At 48.2% G+C, this 16120-nt stretch overlaps 2 pseudogenes; one reads left to right on the top strand and one right to left on the bottom strand.

Moving 5' to 3' along the window:
• Nucleotides 1–278: 278 nt before the first annotated feature.
• LOC147982785 (uncharacterized) lies at nucleotides 279–2201 on the top strand (annotated as a pseudogene).
• Nucleotides 2202–11489: 9288 nt separating this feature from the next.
• On the bottom strand, nucleotides 11490–14628 carry LOC125534684 (disease resistance protein RPM1-like; annotated as a pseudogene).
• Between the last annotated feature and the right edge of the window lie 1492 nt (nucleotides 14629–16120).

Here is a 16120-nt window from a genome sequence, read left to right as displayed (position 1 = left end):
GCGGTTTTGCGCCCAGCCGTCGCCCCCAGGCGCCAAAATTGGCCCACATTTCGGCCCACTTTTGGCGAATAAAGGGCCCATATGGGCAAGAATAGGTCCATATTCGGCGTGGTTCGCCGTGGCTTGGCTTTGAATTATGAACATTTAAATATTTTTTATCACATATTTCATCACAGAAAAATCAAATACTTCAACAAAATACAAAATAGTACAACAACAAATAGTTCAATACAAATTATATAGTTCAACAAATAAAAATTCATATTTCATCACACGTCGCGCCGGGCATCACCCTTGAGCCTCCATAGATGCTCCACCAGATCATGCTGCAGCTGATGATGCACCTGTGGGTCTCGGATCTCCTGACGCATACTGAGGTAGGCAGTCCAGGTTGCCGGTAGCTGGTGATCAACTTCGGCTAGAGGGCCTTGCCTGCAGTATGGTTCAGTGTCAAACACGGGGTCTTCTTGCTCGCTTTCGATGATCATGTTGTGTAAGATGACACAGCAAGTCATGATCTCCCATATTTGATCTTTTGACCAGGTCTGAGCGGGGTACCGGACAACAGCAAATCGAGATTGGAGCACACCAAATGCCCACTCGACATCCTTCCTGCAAGCCTCCTGAATCTTCGCAAACCAGGCTTTCTTGCCTCCTGCCACAGGGTTTGAGATGGTCTTCACAAATGTCGACCATCTCGAATAGATGCCATCAGCTAGATAGTACCCCTTGTTGTAATGCCGCCCATTGATCTCGAAGTTCACCGGAGGAGAATGACCTTCAACAAGCTTGGCAAAGACAGGAGAGCACTGCAGCACGTTGATGTCACTGTGTGTTCCTGGTATACCAAAGGAGTGCCAAATCCAAAGGTCCTGTGTGGTCACCGCCTCATGTACCACACTGCAACCCCCTTTGGCGCCTTTGTACATCCCCTGCCAAGAAAATGGGCAATTCTTCCATTTTCAATGTATACAGTCGATGCTTCCAAGCATCCTAGGAAATCCTCTTGCTGCATTCTGTGCTAGGATCCGAGCAGTGTCTTCCGCATTGGGTGTTCTCAAGTATTACGGTCCAAACACTGCCACCACTGCCCGACAGAACTTGTAGAAACACTCTATGCTGGTGGACTCGGCCATGCGCCCATAGTTGTCGAGTTAATCACCGGGAGCTCCGTATGCAAGCATCCTCATCGCTGTCGTGCACTTCTGGATCGAGGTGAATCCAAGTTTGCCGGTGCAATCCATCTTGCAGTTGAAGTAGTTGTCGAACTCCCGGATGGAATTCACAATCCGGAGGCAGAGCTTTCGGCTCATCCGATAACGGCACCAAAATGTTTTCTCGCCATGAAGTGGAGCATCGGCGAAGTAGTCGGAGTAGAGCATGCAGTAGCCTTCGAGACGATGCCGGTTCTTTGCTTTCACCAGACCTGCCCCGGCACCTCGCCACCTCGCCACGGCTTTTCATTCCTCGCCAGCAGCTGGGCGAGGGCGGCGAGCACCATGAGATGTTCTTCTTCCTGGACGTCGGCCTCGGCTTCCTCCTGCAGCAGCGCGGCGAGCGCTTCCTCGTCATCCGAGTCCATCGCCGAGGCAGGCAAATCGCCGAACACCTTGCGCCTGGTGGGCGTGTACCCGCCGCTAAACTGCCCCTCCGCGGCCGGAAACGGCGGCCGGAAACACGCAGCTGCTGTTGGAGGGACTGCCGCGGTGAACCTCTGCTATTTTTTCGACGGGGAATGGTTATCTAGCGGTGAAGGGCGGCGAGCGGCACCGGGATATAGCTAGTGGCGGCCGAGGGCGCGGGAGGCGGGAGGCGAGTCGGAGAAGAAAATCTTGACTTTTCACCTGACAGTGTGGGCCAGCCGCGCTTTTCCCTTGCGCCGGAGCCCCCAATGGCCCCCAGTGCGCCGGGTTCGGCCTGTGACCGCCGGGCGAAAAAAAGCCGAACCGGCGCTTTTCGGCATCCTGGGGGCGTGAATGGGGCATTTTTTGGCGCCGGTGCCGAAAAAGTGGCCTGAGAGCCCTGTTGGGGACGCGGCTCGAGATGCTCTTAGACCGCAGACAAATTGTTCTAGACACACCCGCAACAAGATGAAATCTGCTGCGAGTGTCTGTGTCGAGATTGCTTCGCTTTTGCTTGGGAACAAGGCAACTGCTTGGGTTGATCAGATCCTGACCTCTGCGACCAGAGGTTTGTTTTGAAGTCTGAACTGTCCCTGAACGAAAGGCACACATTGTTGGATAATCCAAACAATTAAACGTGCGTGAGCTTTACTAGTTGAGGGGGTGTTTGGTTCAGAAGTCTTAGGACTTTTTCTAATCCCAGGGACTAATAAAAAAGACTCTCTAGTAGAGTTTTTTTCTAGTCCCTGTAAAAAAAGCCCCTCCCATTTGGTTCCTAGAGACTTTTTCTAATCTCTGAGACTAAAAAATCCCTGAACCGAACACCCCGTGAGTTTTGAAAGAATTAGTATAAGCGTAATCAGGCTTGCCGGTGATTAGTTAGGAAAGTGTACGATGTCTTTGTGCTAGTAGTCTTCGTGTGCTAGTAGATTAGGAGATTTGAGACCGATTGGAATTGGAGTTAGCTTGGTGGTGTCCTAGTATGGTAGTAGTACTAGTCCGTATTGTTGGAAGGGAGAGGGGGATTTGGTGGAACAGTTTGATGTATTGCTTGAGCCTTGTGGGTATATATATAGGAGTACATGATCTACTTGGAGTACAAGGCAAGCTAGAATATTTCCTAGTCTAACCTATGTTTTCTAATATAATCATGTTACTCAACACCCCCCCGCAGTCACAACGGTAGCGACGCAGACGGTGAGACTGGAGAAGAATCCGAAGGTAAGCTGACGGACACCCCCCACAGTCGTAACGGTCGACGCATTGCGGAGTCGTGGCTGGAGTGGAAACCAACGAGGTTGCTCAAGCAGGCGATAGCCCTTTGTGCCGTTTGCCGATGTAGTCGAGAGCGTATGGTGGTGGAGCCGTGGTCGAGGTAGACGTGCGAAAAATGTCGTGGTCGATATCGAGTCGGGGTAGCCGGTGTCGATGAAGTCGCCGTGGAGCCGCGGGCGCAAGGAGACGCCGAGTTAGCATGGGCGCAGTGGTGTCGAAGTAGTGGTGCGCCGGGAAGAAGATGTTGTTGACGACGCGTCGCGGCGGGGTTGCCAAACCCGGGGACACATCGTAGACGAAGGCACGCGTCGGTGTTGCCAGCACCGGGCATGCGTAGACGGACGAAGACGAAGTTGACGAAGCGCCGCACCAGGCTTGCCAGGCCCGGGGACACGTCGTGGACGAAGGCACGCGGCGGTGTTGCCAGTATCGGGCATGTGTGGACTGGGACCTGCACGAGCTGTACGCCATGTCGAAGAAGTCGGAGAGGCCAGCAGAGAAGGACTCGATGACGGTTGCGGCGCCAATCGGCGCGGGGCCGGTGTCGCCCGCGGTTGTCGGAGTAGACGAAGTGGTCGTGGTAGATGACGGCGACGCTGGCGACGGGCTGATGCTGGACGAAGACGAAGAAGGTGGACGGGCGGCGGCGGCGGCTACGTGGGTAGCGGCGGCGGCGACCAAAGAAGAGCAGCGGCCTGACGGCGGCGGCGGCGGCTAGGTTAGAAACGCGGCGGCGATGCTCGAAGTAGGCGAAGAACCCTGACAGCGTGACGAAGACCGGCGTGGACAGTGGCGTTCCCGCGCCAAGGGAGACGGTGCGGCGCATACCACGGGAAGTCAACGCGCGTGGACGACGAAGTGGACCGTGGGCCGCCACGCTACGGACCGAAGGGGCGACGCAGCGGCAGCAGGTGGGTCGGGGCGACGGCGGGAAGACCTCGGGGCGACGGCGGGGACCGCGGGCCGCGCTGCTGCGGCCCGAAGGGGCGACGCAGCGGCGGTTCGCGAGTCGGTGCAACCGCGGGGACGGCCTCGAGACGGCGGCGTGAACCGCGTGCCACGCTCACTATGGCCCGACGGGGCAACGAAGCGGCGGCGCGAGGGTCGATGCAGCCACGGGACGGCCTACAGCGGACGCCCTCGGGGCGGCGGGGGACCGCGGGCCGCGGCACTACGGCCCGAAGGGGCGACGCAGCGGTGACGCGGGTCGGTGCAGCCGGGAGAAGAACCACGGGGCGGCGGCGCTATGGCCTGACGGGGCAATGCAGCGGCAGCCCGATGCTCGATCGGTGGAGAGGCGCGCTGAACTCGTGGACGATCTTCACGGGACCTGCGGAGGCACGCGTAACCGATGGGCCAGGTCGGTCGCACGGCGTAGATGAGTCGGATCGCGGCGGGAGCGGGTGATCAAGCCGATCGTGCGCGAGGTCGGGGACGCCGCTCGGTGGAGGCGTGGTGGCGACGGAGTCCGAGATGAAGCCGGCGGCGGCGGCCAGCAGGGCGGCTATGATTGGCCACTGCATGACGTGAGGCCGCCAGGTCGGGGTGATGCAGGAGTCCCGGTCGGAGCAGGGCGGTGACGGCCGGAGTAGATCGATGGGCGGGCCGGCGCGCGAACGGCGGCGGCGAAGGGCCACCGCATGACGTGAGGCCGCCGGGTCGGGGCGACCGGCGGGCCAACGCGCGGACGACGCGCGAGGCCGCCGGGTCGGGGCGACCGGCGGGCAGACGCGCGAACGACACGCGAGGGCGCCGGGTCGGTGAAGAAGTCGGCCGATCGCGCCGGTGTTGGAGTAGAGGCGCACGAGGTCGACAGCGGCGGTGGGCGACGCAAACCGGATCACATAGACCGGAAAACCAAAAAGTAGACGCCGATCAAAGCGACCGGCAAGAGAGAGAAAATCCGGATCAAAGGATCGGGAAAAAGACTCTCTAGGGCAGCCAATCAACATGACCGACGGACGAACCCTAGGTACGGGCGGCGCAGCCCCCGGCGGCGGTCATGGAGGCCGACCACCCCGGGGGCGGCGCGCGGGTGCGGAAGCGGCGGCTGCTAGGGTTTAGGATCGACTTGTGATAGATACCATGTTAGAAAGGAGAGAGGAATTTGGTGGAATAGTTTGATGTATTGCTTGAGTCTTGTGAGCATATATATAAGAGTATATGATCTATTTGAAATATAAGGCAAACCAGAATATTTCTTAGTTTAACCTATGTTTTCTAATATAATCATGTTACTCAACACGTATAGGTTAGGGAAAAGGAGTCTGCGTCGGTGGCCTGAGCTAGGTCCTGCACCTATATATACATGGGTGTGTGCGTGAGATTTGTAACACCAGAGAAATAGAAAAAGAAATAAAGAGAAAAGAGGGAAGACAAGTGCCCTTGGCTATCAGTTTTGTGTGTGCGTGTGTTCGTGCAATTTGATGTGATCGATCCTGTGGGAGAATTTCCAATACACATGTAGTAAGAACTTTCAGAATCAGACCACACGAGTTTACTCAAGAAGGGGAGTTAGAAGGGCGCACCTTGTAGTGCTCGCCGGCCATACATACAGCCGGCGTAGGCGACCGGTGCTGGCGCGAGCAAATGCGCTCCTCGCCGGACGCGCCGGAAAATTCCCACGCGACTTGATTTGGAGTTCTGGCCGGCGGGCGGAGAGGCCGGAGAAGCGCGTGGACGCATGGTCTTGGCGCCAAGAAATATGGAACCTCACCTGCGTTTTGGATTTCGGTTTTTTATTTTTCTCGGCACTGAACGAGACCGCCGAAATTCGGCCATTTCAAAAATCTCGGAAACCAAATTTTGATGAAAATTTAAATGAATTTGACCAAAAGTTTGAAATCAAGCAGAACTAGTCCAACATAGTTCTCAGGAATATAAAACATAGTGTTTGGCACCGGGATTAAAACTCAGCATAAAAAGAATAGCAATCCAACATAACAGTCGCAGATTAGTTGAAAACCTGACATTCCACACAAACATGCATCTTTCAGAAAAAAAGACATGCAGATTGCCGTGGAGTACCATGCCGCAGTCTTCAAGAACCAAAGGGAAAGGAAAAAGTTTGTTAATTGCATCGACCATGGAACGAATCTGAGAGGCTGCATGCCATACAGTTGGGGAGGAGTTGTCGACAGCTTTAGCAGCACTGGCAGAGGTCAACGGCAGGATGGCGGAGGCGCGGACGATGCAGGAGCCTCCGACGGCGACAGGTGGGGGACGCGCGTCTGCTGCTGTGCCCTGTGGGCAGCGGCGCCGCCGCACAGCACAGGAGGAGCAAATAAGATGGGTTAGGGTTTGGGCGTTCGTTTCGTTCGTTTTGGCTGAGGCAGAGCGTAATGGATAGCGTCCAGTTGGGCCAAAAGTATCCAAACTGGGCCAAAAAATTCGGCCGGGAGAGACTTTTACCAGGCCCAAGCGAGATGGCCGAGTTTCGGCCGAAAATTGATTTTCTCGGCCTCACCTGTCCCACGTAATTGTAATCGTCATGCCAAGATCTCTCCGCCGCCGTCGAGCTCGTTTCACAGGTCAGTCGGGAGAGGGGGCGCGTCAGGGAAGGGAAGGGGTTTGCCGCCACCGCAACGGCTCGATAAACCGGCGACGGGCGCCGCTGCCGCCGGGAAGGAAGGAGAGACCAGGCCGAATATAGACTACGGCCTGGCTTGCTGAAATTGGCCACATTCTCCTTTCAAACAACAATATAACGAAGTAAATGGCCCAAACATTTTCTCGCTGCGCGGCATAATAATGCCGCGAAAACGCTGGCCAGACGCGGCCCATTAGCTCTCGGCCGCTCACCAGTAAGTCGAAAAACCCCCAGCAGATTCTGTATCGGTTTACTGCTTAAATTTGAGACAATTCATGAACTCGAAATTGTTCATGGTTTCCTAAAAAAAATATTCAAGGATTTGAGAAAATGTGTATAATATTTTACAAAACAATATATATTTTTAAAGTGTTCACAAATTTAAAAGGTTTTCATGAATTTGGTAATATATTCATACTTTAAAAAACACATGGATCTTAAAAAAATGTTCATGAATTTTAAAAGAAATCACAAATTTTAAAAACGCTCATTTAAGAAGTTTTTCATGAATTTTGTTACAACGGAGTTAGGTCTATATGATGCAGCTAGGTGAGCCAAGTGAACATGGGTAGTAAATAATTGAAGATTTTTTTTCTTGGTTGCGGAAGAGACGGAGGGATGTGTCGACTCCTTTTTATGTCTACTCTACATACACACACAAACACGTGAGTTTTGCAGTATGTACTCCCTTCGTTTCTTTTTAGTTTGTATATAAAATTTGATCAAAGTCAATCTTTGTAAAATTTGACTAATGTTATTTAAAAAAATATGAACATTCACAAAATGAAATCAATATTATCAGATGCACCATGAAATATATTTTTGTACTATATAGTTTTAGTATTGTAGATGTACATATTTTTTAATATAAATTTGATCAACCGTTGTGTTTTTTAACTTCAAAAATAATTTATACGCAGAGTAAAAAGAAACGGAGGGAGTACTATGGTTGTCTTTGCACATTCTATATCACATCAGCCAGCTAACGTTCGCTGGGGGCATGGCAAATGCAAAAGTTTCTTATGGCAAATTCTAGCAAAAATGAATAATTTGCTGTGAAAATTGCCGTGTCCACTTAACAAACCAACCTGTGTATACAATGGCATCAGCTGGCACGAAAAATCGGGACCTGATGGCACCCGATGGCACCCGATGAAACCCAATGTCTAGCCCTGCATGGAACTGGAAGTACATCCACTCTACAGAAGTGCTATTTTTTACATCTTGTGTTGTCGAGCATCCGTATGTAGCTTTTGGTATCTTTTTTTTTTTGCGGGTCAAAGCTTTTGGTATGTTTGACTGCTTGGAAGTTGTTTAGAACAAGACGAGCCTGGGCTTTGAATTAATCAATTCATTAACCGTCCGGGATAGAAGAACCAACGACTTACAAAGAAAACCAGCACAGTACTGCTGGGAATATCAGCTTACAATGATAGCTCATAAACAAAAGGGAGAAAAAACAACAACAACCCCCAAACACTAGGACTGTTTGAAAGCATACATTTTGTTTAAGCCACGTCGACAAAGTAGCGAAACCAGGATACAAATTGGACACGCGCGCAAAGCATAGGATACAAACCGATCACACATGAACGAACGAACGAACAACGAAACCGGCAGTCGACGACGTCCAGTGTGCATGCACCTGCCATTGGGGAACCGATGAGCTAGAGCTGATAAGGTTCATGGGGGAACCGAGGAATCGTCGTGTGGCCCATCCGTGGTGTGGCAGGGTGAGAGCAGCAACACCAGTCTGGACCTGATTACACCCCCAGATTCCGAACACAATACCGATATCATCGGGGGCTCAGCCACCGAGACAACATCATTGGCCCATCTAATAATGGCAGTAATTGCCCCATGGACCAAACCCTTCTTGGCCTACCTTAATAGGCGAGAGCTCCCTGAGGACCAGAATGAGGCTTGCTGCATTGTTCGGCGCCGCTAGGAGAGGCATCTTTCTTGAATTCGAACCCGCCGCTCCAAAGTGGTACGCACTGCCCGCCGCCGCTAGCAGAGGCATCTTTCTTGAATTCGAACCCGCCGCTGCAAAGTGGTACGCACTGCCCGCCGCCGCTAGCAGAGGCGTCTTTCTTGAATTCGAACCCACCGCTGCAAAGTGGTACGCACTGCCCGCCGCCGCTAGCAGAGGCGTCTTTCTTGAATTCGAACCCGCCGCTGCAAAGTGGTACGCACTGCCCCCCGCCGCTAGCAGAGGCGTCTTTCTTGAATTCGAACCCGCCGCTGCAAAGTGGTACGCACTGCCCGCCGCCGCTAGCAGAGGGATCTTCCTTGAATTCGAACCCGCCGCTGCAAAGTGCTACGCACTGCCCGCCGCCGCTAGCAGAGGCTTCTTCCTTGAATTCGAACCCGCCGCTGCAAAGTGCTACGCACTGCCCGCCACCGCTAGCAGAGGCATCTTTCTTGAATTCGAACCCGCCGCTGCAAAGTGGTACGCACTGCCCGCCGCCGCTAGCAGAGGCGTCTTTCTTGAATTCAAACCCGCCGCTGCAAAGTGGTACGCACTGCCCGCCGCCGCTAGCAGAGGCGTCTTTCTTGAATTCGAACCCGCCGCTGCAAAGTGGTATGCACTGCCCGCCGCCGCTAGCAGAGGCATCTTCCTTGAATTCGAACCCGCCGCTGCAAAGTGCTACGCACTGCCCACCGCCGCTATCAAAGGCGTCTTTCTTGAATTCGAACCCACCGCTGCAAAGTGGTATCACTGCCCGCTGCCGCTAAGGGAGTCATCTTTGTTGAATTTGAACCCACTACTGCACTGGGGTACGTCGCCGGTAGCAAGCATCCTGCCGGCCGCCACGGCGGGCACCACGGACAGTTGCAGGATGACGCCGACCAGCAGCATGAGTAGCAGCACGGTGTTCCGGGCCACGTAAGCCATCGATCGATCACAGCTAGCTACTGAAACGTGGAGCTTTGCTTTGGTTCTAGGCAGGTAGCACTGCTGCATACTTGTTGGTTTGATGATTCTGTTTGTGCCGTGGACAATCGTTTATATAGGGAAGGGATGCAGGGGAGAGGGCCGGTGTGATCTGCGTGGATGTTTTTGTTTCATTAGCGTTTAATGAATTTCCCATCAATTAATGCAAGCTTGAATAGATAGATACTCCCTCCAATTAGTGCATATCTCAAAATTTTAGTTTTTTTTATTTTATAAAGCTCAATTTGGTTGTTCCCCATCACATGTTCAGATTCCAATGTGCATTAAATCATTGCATGCAAGTATTAAGAGAAAATTGACCAATGCATGTACTTTATGCATGCATGCATTGCAATTAATGCATTGATAAACATAATTTTTGAGTAAAACAAGAACATTAATTAGGTGCTTTTGCAAACTACAAAAAATATTCCGCCACTCATCATCTACCTTGGTTGGTGAGATTTTTGAATTGAGCCCTATAAACCGGAAAGGAGGGAGTAGACACATATAGTTCGAAATTAATGGTCTTGCAGTTGCACACACGTCCTACCAAGCTGTGCGCCACGTCTAATGTTTTCTTGTTATTATTCTAATGGATTTTGATCGGTCGGGCATTGTTATTACGCTATGATTACTCGTTTCAGTGCAGTTTACAGTTAAATTATATATAAACAATATAGGTTTGCTAAGCTAAACACTCTGGCACGCACCACGAGTCCAGCTATCTGGGCAACGTGCTCAATAGTTAAGCGATTTGCTTAGTTAGTTTTCACAAAAAAATGATTTGCTTACTTAGTGCTAACCATGGACTCTTGCTTAGCTAGTGCTGTGCTGTGCTGGATCACGAATGTCGCCACGTGTGATTGCAAAGCTTACTTCGGTAAGAATGATGAAACACCCACGACTCTACCCGGGAGAGGATTTTGGGCACCCAAGTGCGGGCACACGAACATTGTGGACCGTTGATCTGCGTCAAGATTCGATCATATGTTTGTGTATATGGTCTTTTTGTGTTGTCTATGACTTCGGCTATGTCCATAATGTTATGTATATCTAATCATATATCTATTTTCTCATGGGGCCAAATAATTGTTCATGTGGGGTATGTACGGTAAGTGAATCTGCACATATAGAAGTCCGAAGAAAAATGATTTATTCACAGCATAGATAGATAGCTCTTCTTCCCCTGGTCTTCTTCGTTGATATCTCTCTCTCTTTCTAGTTCGCTCTCATCTTACAAGAAATAGAATCCTGAAGTAAAATTAGTTATTATTTAAATCTTTTGAAATAGATAATGTTTATTAGTAATACAAGTGGAGTTCTAGCGGAAGGTTGATCAAAAAGGTTAGTTATATTTACATATTTCTTCTTCATTACTTTTTTTTGTACCACAGTTGAAGTCTATAATATTTTATCGAATCTCCTCGTTGATATTGTATTTTGCACATTGTGATTCAATTCATTTGTTTTGTTTATTCAATCGACATATTAGATATATTAACCGTGTTTTTCCGTGATACTATGAATTTCAAACTTCTATCTACGATGCAATGTATATATGGATATTTTTTGTTTAGTTACCGAGGATGAAATAGCCAGTCACGCACAATAGCATGTATCTTACAGGTTTTGACCCTGCAAAGCTCATCATTCTCTTCACAACTTGAAGCATATTGCGGCGGACTAATTCCATGATATTTTCCTCAGCTACCATCTCTGTTGCGTCCATGCGTCTACTCACCACAAGGCCTTCTCAAACCCACAGCCGCACAAGGCTATCACATGACATGGGATGGTCTTCAGGGAACAGACTGCTGTACAAAAAACAGTCTGTGATGTCGCCTGAAAGGTCATGGTAGCTCAGATTTAAAATTGCTCGGATATGATCATTATCAGACAACTCCCCTCGAAGATGATTGTATCTATGCTCGAATCCAAATGTCAAATTGTGGTCTTGAAGACAACATGCTGCCAGTGGTATAACAAGTGCTAGCGGCAGGCCATGACACAGGCCAACTACACAAGTAGCAACTTCCTCAAGCTCCTTGGGGCACATGTGGCCCTACTTTCTGTAAAAAGCCCTTCTGCAGAAAAGGTCAAATGCATAAGGCTGACTCAACAGCTCGAGGCGAAGGTGATGGGATGGAGAAGAAATCATTGCAACATGTTGGTTCCGTGTTGTGATGACGATGCGGCTTCCTTGGAAATTCTGGAGAGCATCATGTATATGGAAGTATACCTCTTGCTCCCTGACATCATCCAGTACAATAAAACATTTTTTATTTTCAAGTCTTTGGTGTATTTCCTTCTTCAATCCATACATGTCCGTTTTGTCAGTGCCTCCTGTCAATGGTAGGGCGGTCTATCTAAGCATCAATAGTAGCTTCCTCAAGAGGGCATCAACACTTCAACAGTATAAGTTTGTGACACAGTGATCCATGCATGTGCATCAAAATTGTTTTTTTTCATGTCTATAAACATTTTAAACCAGGGTAGATTTTCCCAACTCACCCATGCCCGATAGTGTTATCACAGTGCTCTCGTGCTCTTTGGAGTAAAACCATTCGGTCAGCAATATCATGTTGTCTTCAATTCCTACTAGATCTTCATCTTTGACAAATTCTGAGACGTTGAGGCATCTTAGTAAGTTGGTTACGGACAAGCAGGGAGGGTTGCAACCATATATCTTTCTTGTTCATAACCAACAGAATCTCCTTCTCTACCTCAACTACATCATCCAAAATTTCACTGAAAAGTTTGACATAGTCTGTTCCTTTGAGGAAAACCTTTTTCAGGAATCCTTCTTCCTGATGTTGAAGAATATGGTATGATAATTTGTCAATTACATCTTCGACGTGATAGGCCAGTTTGCGGGCCTGTCCAATACAACTCTTGGCAACTTCATGCGTGCCGTACACCGTGCCTATCTTCCCTATAACACTTCCTGACATTAACAGTGGCTCACTTATTTGCTCGACCTTCACCGGCAATTCCTTCCTATTAGTAACTTCATCAGACAGTTTATATATGCTAGCCCCAGCAGCTTCAACCTTTAAAATTGAACCAATCTTCATCACATCACGGACTACAACCGTGGGCACATCTGCTGCACAACAAAGGCAAGGATCATATTACATGGTGGAATAAGAAATTTCATTCAAATTGAGCTCTGGTAGTCATATATGAAGAGGAATATTCTCACATAGCCCATAGTACTTCACAGTTCCCGGTACCCCTTTTGTTCCAAAATGTAAGATGCATTTTGTAGACAAGGCTTTGACCAACAAGTAACATATATGTGAAACAAAAATCGCAATCGTAAGTCCTCGAGAAGGACGATATATAAGTTTCCTCGTGTCTTTCCCATAGAGATATGTCCTCGAGGAGAACATATACAAGTTTCATCCACTTGTCTCTCCACTCAATTTAGCGTGTAAGCCGAGAGCCGAACTCTCGGCAAAATGTGGAGCATGGTAAAGACTGGCCATTGCCAAGAGACAAGTAAAAGGAACTCGACAAACGAAAGAAACTCGGCAACGATGTCATATGACGAGACCCAAACAGTAAGCTCACAGCAATGAGGTGCCACGTGGCATGTCCGTCAGTGGTTGACAACTTTGTGATGGTGGGTAAACTTTGCGAGACGACATACTTTGGTACTCGGCAAAGCGTCGTTTCATTGCCTAATTCAAGCATTACCTAGATCTCAGAAACCAAGACGATACCATATGAATAGTACGCTAAAGCAGTATATCTTATATTACTATTCGCATCCATTTAGTTCCTTCAAGTATATCTCACATTACTATTCACATCCATTTAGTTCCTTCAATTGATTCTTGTTGATGAAGATGCATGGCTTATTCGCAACTCGTGTTGGATGGAGCGCAATGACCAGCGCATCAAAAGGTTGACGAGCCCGCTACAAGAGATGAACGCGTAAGTCCTAACTTGTGCGCTGCCGCTTCTGATTGTTTTGTCGCGGTGGCTCATGAGCAATATCGCACTATCCGGCTTTCGCATGGGCTAGCATGAAACAGATGATATTGGGCCTTTGCATGCTCATCATTGGCTGGATTGCCATGAGGGTGATCTACGCGGTGCTACATCACTTTTGCAAGGTGTTCGGGGTGCAACTGCACGCTACTTAGACGAAACAATGGCATAGCTAAATAAATGACGGAAGTGGGGCGCCCCAGCCTTGGATAAAATAGTCACTGTTATCCTTGCATATAATCATTATTGTAAGACCATTTATTTTCACAACAAAATAGTAAAAACAATTCTCTTTCGCAGAAAAAAATAGTTGTTTTTATTTTGCAGGAAGCTAGATTAATGTCAATGAGAAAAATAAAATAAAAGCACTGGTGTTTATTTAAGCCACATCAACACAGCACATGGAAACAAACCAGGATACAAATTGGACTGATCGGCCAATAGCAAAGCTCGACTGCTTCTGCGCGCTTAAGGAAGCTAGCTCCGTTCAAAACATATGACAAACCATACACAGAGGAATGAAGGAACAAAGGAAAAGGGCAATCGATGATGACGAGGACAGACGCATGCACCATTGATGGGAACCTGCAGAAAAGAACGTAGATGAGGCGCCATTCCATTTGTGAGCTAGCTTAGGTCCTGACAGTGGTGCCGACCGCTACGCACTTGCCGCCGCCGGTAGGGGGGTTATCTTTCTTGAATTCAAACCCGGCATCGCACTTGACTACGTTGGTGACAACGCACTCGCCGCTGCCGCGAATGGTGGGGTCTTCCTTGAATTCGAACCCAGCACCACACTTAAGTAAGGCGGCTACGACGCATCCGCCACCGCCGCTCATGGATGGATCTTTCTTGAATTTGAACCCGGCGCCGCACTGGGCTATGGCGACTACGACGCACCCGCCACCGCCGCTAATGGATGGATCTTCCTTGAATTCGAACCCGGCGCCACACTTCAGTACCTCAGCTACGACGCACTCGCCGCCGCCGCTAACGGAGGGATCTTCCTTGAATACCAACCCACCGCCGCACTTGAGTATGTCGGCTATGACGCACACGCCGCCGCCGCTAATGGAGGGGTCTCTCTTGAATACCAACCCGCCTTCGCACTTCAGTACGTCCTCTGCAAGCATCCTGCCAGCCGCCGCGGCCGGTATGACGGAGCTCAGTTGCAGAACGACGCCGACCAATACAAGGAGCAGCATCGTGTTTCGGGCCAGGGAAGCCATCAATACCGAAACGTGGCAATGTAATGGGGACTCGGAGGTTAACGTGTGTGCTGCGTAATGCGTACATGGTGTTGGTTTGATGATTCTGTTTGTGCCGTGGACAATCGTTTATATAGGGAAGGGATGCAGGGGAGAAGGCCGGTGTGATCTGCGTGGATGTTTTTGTTTCATTAGCGTTTAACCAATTCCCCATCAATTAATGCAAGCTTGAATAGATAGCTAGATAGACATATATAGTTGCAAAGTAATGGTCTTGCACTTGCACGCACGTCCTACCAAGCTGTGCGCCACATCTAATATTTTCTTGTTATTATTCTAGTGGATTTTGATCGATCGGGCGTTGTTAAATTACGCAATGATTAATCGTTTCAATGCAGTTTATAGTTAACTTATATATGAACAATATAGGTTTGCTAAGCTTAACACTCTGGCACACACCACGAGTCCAGCTATCTGGGCAACGTGCTTAAGAGTTAAGCGATTTGCTTAGTTAGTTCTCTAAAAATATATGATTTGCTTACTTAGTGCTAACCATGGACTCTTGCTTAGCTAGTGTTGCTGTGCTGGATCACGAATGCCGCCATGTGTGGTTGCGTACCTTACTTCGGTAAGAATGATGAGACACTCACGACTCTAGCCGGGAGAGGATTTCGGGCACGCGCATTGTGGACCGTTGATTTGCGCCAAGATTCACTGATATGTTTGTGTATATGGTATTTTTGTGTTGTATATGACTTGAATTTCTATATTGATTTTGTTTGCTATGACATGCTACGATTCCGAATCATAATAGGGCATATTATGGTTACACATGTTGTGATGTATATAGTGTATGTAAGAAAACATAGCATTAAGTTACAAGAAATAGAACGTAACTGATTCGAGTTTTAGTTAGTTAACTTTTTGATTTCATGACTTGTAACATCCCAAAATTCTAAACTATGGAATGTTACTTAACTAAAAAATAATGACTGCTTTGTTTCATATTATTTGAATTTTCGTTGCATCTAAACTTTCTGATATTTGATTTGAATATATAATAGAGACCGAATACAGTGACTTTCCCAAAATTTCTATTTCAAATTTTGTTGCATTTGGAATTTCAAATATTCAAACAATTTCCAATTCAAAAGAAAACAGAGGAGAGAAGATAATATGACTTCTTCAATAATAAATATTTGGAAAATATTTTGAATATTTATTTGGCATTTGACGAAAAGTAATAAATCTTTTGGGCACTTTATAAACCCTAAAAATAATTTTGGGAATATTATTTTTATTTTCCAAATTGGTTTTGTAATAAAAAAAAGTGTGTTACAATTTGAGCTGGAATAAATGTTCCTTAAGATATATATGAGTATAAATATTGTCATGGATTTTCTAGAGTTTTATAAGTTGTCTTGGTATTGTTTTGAGCCTAGATAAATTTCTTGTAATTAACAAAAATAAAATGTATTTTTTATGTGAA

The sequence above is a fragment of the Triticum urartu genome, chromosome 2A (genome assembly GCF_056163025.1).
Source record: "Triticum urartu cultivar PI428250 chromosome 2A, HENAU_Tu73, whole genome shotgun sequence".
NCBI classification, from domain to species: domain Eukaryota; kingdom Viridiplantae; phylum Streptophyta; class Magnoliopsida; order Poales; family Poaceae; genus Triticum; species Triticum urartu.
Note: the sequence above shows the minus strand (reverse complement) of the source record. Positions and strands in the feature narration are given on the sequence as shown.